General features: G+C 49.7%; 1 long non-coding RNA gene across 1 annotated transcript; it reads left to right on the forward strand.

Annotated features, from left to right (window-relative positions):
* The first annotated feature begins 1,133 nt into the window (after positions 1-1,133).
* LOC135276706 (uncharacterized) lies at positions 1,134-7,913 on the forward strand. Its single transcript, XR_010344207.1, has 2 exons — positions 1,134-1,220; positions 7,715-7,913. It is a non-coding gene; the product is annotated as an uncharacterized LOC135276706 (long non-coding RNA).
* Positions 7,914-9,511: the final 1,598 nt, after the last annotated feature.

A 9,511-nucleotide genomic window follows, 5' to 3' on the forward strand; every position in this document is an offset into this window, starting at 1 on the left:
TTCGCTCTTGTTACCCAGGCTGGAGTGCAACTGCACGATCTCGGCTCACTGCAACCTCCGCCTCCTGGGTTCAGGCAATTCTCCTGCCTCAGCCTCCTGAGTAGCTGGGATTACAGGCACACGCCATCATGTCCAGCTAATTGTTTGTATTTTTAGTAGCGACGGGGTTTTACCATGTTGACCAGGATGGTCTCGATCTCTTGACCTCGTGATCCACCCACCTCGGCCTCCCAAAGTGCTGGGATTACAGGCGTGAGCCACCGCGCCCGGCGTTCTTTCCTTTTTTACTTTTCAATTCCTTTTTCTTTGGTCCTCCCACTCTCAAGATTTTGGAGTCATCATTGATTCTTTCCTCTCTCTCCCCAGTTCAGTCCAAGGCCAAGTTCTGCAGAACCCAGAGGTAGCATCATGAGCATCTCCTCAGTGCCTTGGCGTGACAGCTTCTACTTCGCCATCCACCTCGGATGAGCGGCTGAAGACAGTCCTTCCTCAGAGACGCCCGCCCCGCGCGCCGCTCCCTCCTCAGAGACGTCCTCCCCGCGCGCCTCAGAGACGCCCTCCCCACGCGCCTCTCCCGCCTCAGAGACGCCCTCCCCGCGCGCCGCTCCCGCCTCAGAGACGTCCTCCCCGCGCGCCTCAGAGACGCCCTCCCCACGCGCCTCTCCCGCCTCAGAGACGCCCTCCCCGCGCGCCGCTCCCGCCTCAGAGACGTCCTCCCCGCGCGCCTCAGAGACGCCCTCCCCACGCGCCTCTCCCGCCTCAGAGACGCCCTCCCCGCGCGCCTCTCCCGCCTCAGAGACGCCCTCCCCGCGCGCCTCTCCAGCCTCAGAGACGCCCGCCCCGCGCGCCTCTCCCGCCTCAGAGACGCCCGCCCCGCGCGCCGCTCCCGCCTCAGAGACGCCCTCCCCGCGCGCCTCTCCCGCCTCAGAGACGCCCTCCCCGCGCGCCTCTCCCGCCTCAGAGACGCCCTCCCCCGCGCGCCTCTCCCGCCTCAGAGACGTCCTCCCCGCGCGCCTCTCCCGCCTCAGAGACGCCCTCCCCGCGCGCCTCTCCCGCCTCAGAGACGCCCTCCCCGCGGCCGCTCACGCCTCCCGCGACATGCCGGTCCTCCCTCGGAAATACGTCTCACCGTCACGCAATCTCATGTTCATTGAAGGAAATCAGATGCAGCAGCAAACGTGCTTCTCAGGCTCAGAAACGGCCCCCTGGCCACTGTGGCGGTAAGTCTGCTCTGCGCTTCTGAACAGTGTGGAAAAGGTTCGTGCCTGAGGCGCGGGCACGCCTGCGGTTCCTTCCATCCGGGCATCCGCGCATTTTCCTGAAGCAAGTATGGTCTGATACGTGAGGTCACCTGTCCAGGGTCGGCCGGGTTTCAGGGAGGGGGTCTTCAGACCGCCCGGGGCCTGGCTCTGTGTTCTAAACCTCGGGCTGCAGCGCTCTGGGCTGCGACAGTTCTCCTGGCTCCAGGAGAGTGAGGCGTGGCCATCCTGACCGGGTTCGGGAAAGCTGAGCTAGTCAAGTTTAGTTTCATCCAGAGATCTTCCTAACCCTCTGTTATTTATCGTTGTTTTTGTGAACAAATTCGAACCTCAGAGACCCAGTCCTTCAAGATGAATCCTAAGTGGTCGACTGGGCCGCTGATACAAATTGCTTGGCTCTAATATAAAGTCTAATATTTATTTATAAATATTCTAATAAATAAATGGAATTTATCTATTAATATAAATTCCAATATTTATGTTAGAGCCTAGCAGCTATTTTAGGGCCGGAAGTCGCACACGCGCCCCACCAACTGTGGGGCTTCCAGAGCTCACCTGAACCAGCCAATCAGGGCTCAGCTGTACTGACCAACATTAAGCGAGTTTAAATCCTTCCTGACCTCGCCCCTTATTCCCCTGAGATGAGTCCTGGGGCTGGAGGGGTGTATGCGGGGGGTCTGCAGTGGGGTCCAGTGTGGAGCGGAGGAGAGACATCACCTTGACCAGGTGGGGCAGCAGCAGATATTTGCAGATACTCACAGACGCCCCTGAATCCCTGGGACTACGTGGACCTTGAGGCATGTGACGGTTAATATTCATATTAGGGGTAAACTTCTTGATTGGATTGAAGGGTGCCTAGAAGCTGGTGAAGCATTGTTTCTGGAGACTGACATTTGGGTTAGTGGCCTGGGAGAGAAGGACCACCCTCAGTGTGGGTGGCACCATGAAATCGCTGCCAACGCAGCTCTGACAAAGCAGGTGGGAGGAGAGGATGAGCAGCTTGCCGAACCCTCTCGCCCTGGCTCTCTTCCTACCCCCGACACTTGCTTCCTTCCCGCCTGTCCCTGGCTCCAGGTTCTTTGACCTGTGGACTCCAGGACTCACACCAACGACCTCTGAGGGTCTTTTGGGTCTTTGGCCTTAGACTAAGGGTTTGGGTGGCTTTTGGACTCTGACTGAGCCACACTATCGGCTTCTTTATTTTTCTAGCTTGTACACAGTATATCGTGGGACTTCACCTTGGAATTGCATGAGCCAGTTCTCCCTTATAAACTTCCTTTTATCTAATTAATTAACTTACTAGTTTATTTTGAGATGGAGTGTTTCTCTGTCACCCAGGCTGGAGTGCAGTGACGCAATCTCGGCTCACTGCAAGCTCCGCCTCCTGGGTTCAAGCGATTCTCCTGCCTCAGCCTCCGGAGTAGCTGGGACTACAGGTACCTGCCACCACGCCCGGCTAATTTTTGTATTTTTAGTAAAGATGGGGATTCTCCATGTTGGCCAGGATGGTTTCGATCTCCTGACCTCAGGTGATCCACCAGCCTGGGCCTCCCAAAGTGTTGGGATTACAGGCATGAGCCACCATGCCCAGCCTATTTAAAAAAATTTTTTTGAGATGGAATCTTTCTGTGTCGTTGAGGCTGGAGTGCAATGGCACAATCTCAGCTCACTGCAACCTCCCTCTCCTGGGTTCAAGTGATTCTCCTGCCGCAGCCTCCCTAGTAACTGGGACTGCAGGCGCACACCACCACGCCCGGCTAAGTTTTGTATTTTTAGTAGAGAGGGGGATTCACTATGTTGCCCAGGGTGGTCTCGAACTCCTGTCCTCAGGTGATCCACCTGCCTTGGCCTCCAAAGTGCTGGCATTACAGGGGTGAGCTACCACACCTGGCCCTTCCTAGAACTTTCTTATTTCAGAACAAGTTGCACTGTGGTCTAGGGAGTGTTTACGTGAGGCAGGACCTTCACCAGGTTGGAGATGCCCGAAGTTCCACAGTGCCCAGGCACTGGCCCAGTGATGAAATGTCCACTGTCATTTATGAATAGTGATGTGGCTGAGCATGGAATTTAGGGCAAGCACTAGCATTCCTGCATTTTGGAAGCCTTTGTGGGTCTCCCCCATTCCACTCAAAGTAGAGCACTGCTGCTCGTTTTCCTTTTCAGTGAGGAGAGATTTGGGAATTTCCTGTGAGCCACTCTACCATAAGGGTTCTTATATCACATGTCTTAATCTAGTCAAGGAAACTACACCAGATTAAAGCCTTCCATGTCTCCATGCACACATATGTTTATTGCAGCACTGTTCACAATAGCAAAGACTTGGAACCAACCCAAATGCCTATCAATGATTGACTGGATAAAGAATATGTAACACACACTATGGAATACTATGCAGCCATAAAAAAGAATGAGTTCATGTCCTTTGTAGGGCCACAGATGAAGCTGGAAACTATCATTCTCAGCAAACTAACACAAGAACAGAAAAGCAAACACCACATGTTCTCACTCCTAAATAGACATTGAACAATGAGAACACATGGACACAGAGAGGGGAACATCACACACCACGGCCTGTCAGGGGGTTGGGGGCTAGGGAGGGATAGCATTAGGAGAAATACTAATGCAGATGATGGGGAAGGGGGGATGGATGCAGCAAACCACCATGGCATGTGTATAACTATGTAACAAACCTGCACGTTCTGCACATGTACCCCAGAACTTAAAGTATTATACTAATAATAAAGAAATAAGAAATTTCAGAGGGAAGAAGTGCTTCCGAGAAACAAAACCAGACAGCAGGCCCAGGAGGGAGGTAGCACTTCCTCTGCAGTCTGTTGACAGCCTTATAAATAGCTCCCTAGCCTGGTTCCTCCCCAGGGTCATTCGTCCTGTGATGACACCATGGGTTGCTCCAGTGAACTAAGAGAATGAAACAGACCCTAGTTACTCACTTTTGTTTCACATACAGTGAACAAATCCAAGCAGTTGTACCCTTCAGCCCTCCTCGCCCACATCCCCTGGTCCATCCCACAGCGCAAGCTCACTGGAGACTGAAGACAGCCTGTCTGTACCATCACATCAGCCTCCTCCTGGTCCCTACTCCAAGACCTCACTCCATGCTGACATCTTTTATTCTCACAGCCCCCAACCTCATCTGTGGCTGACTCTTCCTTGGTCAAAATCCTCCCCCAGGTCTGAATCTTCCTCCAAATAAGACACAAGTATATCTGCCTGATGTTCATGATGTTGATGACCAGGACTAAGCTAACACCTCCAGTGCCAGAAAACATGGCTCCTCCCTACAGAGCAAATTCATTACAGGAAACCACTTCCCCATTCCCCCACCACGCTTCAGAAAGACACTTGAGATAGTAACATATGTCTGCCTTCTCAGTCAAGTCCCTGAGAAAATTTAAACCTAGAAAATGCCTTTCCAAACTCCTAACTATGGTAAAGAAAAGGAAGTCTTGCTGTCTCATCCCATTTTACTGCATTCATGACTTAGGATTTAAGAATGAATTTCAGGAGAAATCCACATTAACCACTTAGAGTACTGATTGGCATATTACCTAGAGGTCAGCTGAATGCTGGAGTTGTATCACTGCTGATTATCAACACAGCCCTTCTACCATCCATGCCTATATAGTGGTAGTTTTCTCTCTCTCTCTCTCTTTCTTTTTTTTTTTTTTTTTTTTTTTTGTCATCCAGGCTGGAGTGCAATGGCTCGATCTCGGCTCACTGCAACCTCTGCCTCCTGAGTTCAAGCGATTCTCCTGCCTCAGCCTCCCGAGTAGCTGGGGCTAAAGGCATGTGCCACCTCGCCCGGCTAATCTTTTTTTTTCAGTAGAGATGGGGTTTCACTGTCTTAGCCAGGATGGTCTCGATCTCCTGACCTTGTGATTCGCCCGTCTTGGCCGATTACAGGCGTCAGCCTCCCAAGTAGCTGGGATTACAGGTACCCACCACCACATCTGGCTTATTTTTGTATTTTTAGTAAAGATGAGGTTTCACCATGTTGGCCACGCTGGTCTTGAACTCCTGACCTCGGGTGATCTGCCTGCCTCAGCCTCCCAAATTGCTGGGATTACAGGTGCGAGCCACCACACGCGGTCGGTCAGTGGTTTTCTTAAAACAGAAATCTGCTCACACGTTCATTTGCTTAAAATTTACCAACTGTCTTCAAGATGAAATGCAGGCCGGGCGCGGTGGCTCACGCCTGTAATCCCAGCTACTCAGGAGGCTGAGGCAGGAGAATTGCCTGAACCCAGGAGGTGGAGGTTGCGGTGAGCCGAGATCGCGCCATTGCACTCCAGCCTGGGTAACAAGAGCGAAACTCCGTCTCAAAAAAAAAAAAAAAAAAGAAAGATGAAATGCAAGTATACTTGCAAGCCACACAAGAGCCTGAGTGACCAGATCCCTACATTCTCTGGATTACTGTCAGCTCTGAGAACAGCTCACACTCTTCCTGGTCGAGGGCTCCCACCCTTGTCTCTCTAGTAGCTCCAAATATTCAGGACTTGGGCTCCCGTTCTCCAGAAGGTCACCCTACTGTGATGGCTCTGGCTGTTTCATGTTCACCTGCTGTTGAGTCTCATCCTCTCCTGGTTCTCTGCTTCTCTATGGTTCAACAAAACCATAGCTGAATTATCTGTTACCTGATAATTGCAATGTTTGTCTTTATCAGTCTGAGTTCTACAAGTCCAGGGAAAATGTCTTTTCCACTTGTATTCCTCTAGATCCTCCAGAAAAAGAGAACTTGAGAGCTTATAGAATACACACACACACGCAGAAATGCACACACACAGTTTTATAATGAATTGACTCATAAGATTATACAAACTGAGAATTCTTTTTTTTTTTTTTGAGATAGGGTCCCATTCTGTTGCCCAGGCTGGAGTGCAGTGGCCCAGTCTTGACTCACTGCAACCTCTGCCTCCCAGGTTCAAGCACTTCTGCCTCAGCATCGCAAGTAGATGGGATTACGGCGTGTGCCACCATGCCTGCTAATTTTTTTATTTTTAGTGGAGATGGGGTTTCACCATGTTGGCCAGGCTGGTCTGGAACTCCTGACCTCAAGTGATCCACCTGCCTCAGCTTCCTAAATGCTGGGATGATTTTTTGAATCTTTTTTTTTTTTTTTTCCTAAAAAGAGCAGCCTGTAAAATCAAGCTGCAGATATAAGCAAGCTGTAGGGTTGCCCAGGTGAATGCCGGCAGCTGCACCAATAGGAAAATTCTACCTGGGGCTAGGTGTGTCCAACATGGTGGCTCTATCTTCCCTTTCCTTGCCAACCATGTGTGTAGTAGGGAGCACACTGCATGGCGCCAGCCAAGTAGAAAAGCCATTTGCATAATAGATTAGGGTGGGTGGCCAGCTTCTTCACGTGATATGTAAATGTCACACCTGGGTCCAACCAATCTTTGGGCCCTATGTAAATCAGACACTCCCTCCTCAAGCCTGTCTATGATGAAAATCAGGTTTTTTCCTGTGCTGTTGTGATAGTGAATAAGCCTCAGGAGTTCTGATGGTTTTATAAATGGGAGTTCCCCTGCACACGCTCTCTTGCCTGCCACCATGTACAATGTGACATTGCTCCTCCTTGGCTTCCACCATGATCGTGAGGCCTCCCCAGCCATATAGAATGGGCAGTCCATTAAACCTCTTTCCTTTATCAATTACCCAGTCTCAGGTTTGTCTGTTAGCAGCGTGAAAACAAACCGATACACTCCTCCTCCTGTTGCACACCCCCGTGACCCCAGTGTTTGTGTTCTCAGGATAGGAGCTCCATGACCCATGTGCATGGAAATTATAGACCCTCAGCATGCATCCCTATGCCAGGAGAGCCCTGGGCTGGAATGGGAAGGAAGGAGTAGAAGAGAGGGTTAGACACAGGGCAATCCCAGCCCAGAGAAGATAAAAAAAGACAGTTATTCTCACTCTCATCCCATGCCTTACCTACCTCACTTGGGAGTCACAGATGAGTGAAGGAAGATTAACAATGTTGGAGGTTTACCTTTTAGGAAAGGAGATGGAGGCGAGGGACAGAGCAAAGGGAACCAGAGCCTTACATGTTCCTCTTGTCATGTCCCAAGCAGCATGTGGGTTCTGCAGCCCTTCACCCACATGAATGCACTTCACATCTGCTGAGTAAGAGGGTCCTAGAGGAGTCACAATCTCCCCAAGTCCTGAGCTGAGTTTCTCAGTGTATCCTGCACATGAAATCTTTACAGAAGAGGTTGCTTCCAGAAGGGGTAGGGAAGAAGGGGAGATGAAAAGAGAAGGCTTTATTTTTCCAGCAGTGCTGGGGTCATTGGTAGCTCTTGGGTGGTCATTGTGGAAGGAAACAAGTGAAGGTTAAGAGGCCCACCTGAAGTGGGAAGAGAGAACAGACCGCATCCCTTGCTCTTGTCCACGGTGCTGATTTTTTTTTTTTTTTTTTTTTTAATTACAAACAGATATCTCCAAAACCAATGGAATCAGGCCCCAGTTTGAAGACCAGAATAAAAGGAGTCTTCTATTCTAAGGGACAGGGTGGTCGGGGAACTCGTGGAGAGTGGAAGTTCAAGGTTGAACTTCAGCTGCTCTGAAGATGAACACCTTTATTAAACTCTAAATAAATCTGGGATGTTATTCTCCCATTTATCAAAGGCAGAATGCCATTTGTGTTGTGTGTGTGTATGTGTTTTGAGACAGAGTCTTGCTCTATTGCCCAGGCTGGAATGCAGTGGTGCGATCTCGGCTCACTGAAGCCACCACCTCCAGGGTTCAAGCAATTCTCCTGCCTCAGCCTCCCGAGTAGCTGGGATTACAGGCACCCACCAACACGCCCAACTAATTTTTTTATTTTTAGTAGAGACAGGGTTTCACCATGTTGGCCAGGCTGGTCTTGAACTCCTGACCTCAGGTGATCTGCCCGCCTCGGCCTCCCAAAGTGCTGGGATTACAGGCATGAGCCACCACGCCCGGCCCATTCTTGTTTTCAAAAGCTCATTCTTTTCTGAACTTCTGTCCCAGTGACTTTCTAGGAAAGGCAATGCCAGATACATCTTTTCTTGGACTCCAGTCCACTCTGGACATATTTTGTCTCCACCAGTAACCATGGCCATTGTGTTGATGAAGGAACAGAAACAAGGTAGAGATTTTCTGAGCAGATTTCTGTGAGCACCAGGCTGTCACCCTGCAACCACAGGACTTGAAAGTGACTCTCCCCTGCATATGACACCCACTGTGCTACTTTCCTCAAAATCTCACTTTCCTCCCCAAGAAAATAAGAGCTCCCCAGCTGAACCAACACATGGGTTTGGGGATGTGAAAAAGGGAAATGAAAGAGATAGAATATTTATGATTTCGACCACACTGGGAACTCATGGAACCTGCTGTAGCCAACCCAAGAAACAGGGGCCAGGCTAAATTTGGAGAAAGATACACAGCTCCCATTTTTAGAACCCAAGAGGCCTGCAGTTTGTATTATTATTAATTTGTTTTTATTTTTATTTTGGAGATGGAGTCTCGCTCTGTCGCCCAGGCTGGAGTGCAGTGGTCTGATCTCCGCTCGCTGCCACCTCCGCTCCCTGGTTCAAGTGGTTCTCCTGCCTCAGCCTCCCGAGTAGCTGGGATTGATTACAGGCACCCACCACCATGCCCAGCTAATTTTTTTGTATTTTTAGTAGAGATGGGTTTCATCATGTTAATCAGGCTGGTTTCAAACTCCTTACAGGTGATCCGCCCACCTCGGCCTCCCAAAGTGCTAGGATTACAGGCGTGAGCCACCACGACTGGCCCAGCATTCTTCTTCTTAAATATATTTTGGTAAAGTTTTTTTTTTTCCAAAAAGGTAAAAAAAATTACTGTTCTACAAGGATAAAATGTACGCAAGTTTTTATTTAACTTAATGCAGGAACTGGAAAGATGTTAATACTTAAAGAATAATGTAAAGAGCAGACATTGATATGTTTGGTAATGTTTAAAGGAGTTCAAAAATAAGGCTAATTTTTGCATTTTTAGTGTAGAGACAGGGTTTCACCCTGTTGGTCAGGCTGGTCTCAAACTTCTGAACCTCAGGTGATCTACCCACCTGGGCTTTCCAAAGTGCTGAGAATACAGGCATAGCCATTGTGCCTGGCCATAAAATTGATTTTTAAGTACGTTAATAAAACCTACTACTTTTCACCACCACATCTGCCTACATAATTTCTAGTTGGCTATCTCTTCTCAAATATGCTGCATGCTGTCCCCATCTTCCCCCATGCACA

This window comes from Aotus nancymaae, unplaced genomic scaffold (assembly GCF_030222135.1).
Source record: "Aotus nancymaae isolate 86718 unplaced genomic scaffold, 86718_ANA_hifiasm-v0.15.2.pri h1tg000028l, whole genome shotgun sequence".
NCBI classification, from domain to species: Eukaryota; Metazoa; Chordata; class Mammalia; order Primates; family Aotidae; genus Aotus; species Aotus nancymaae.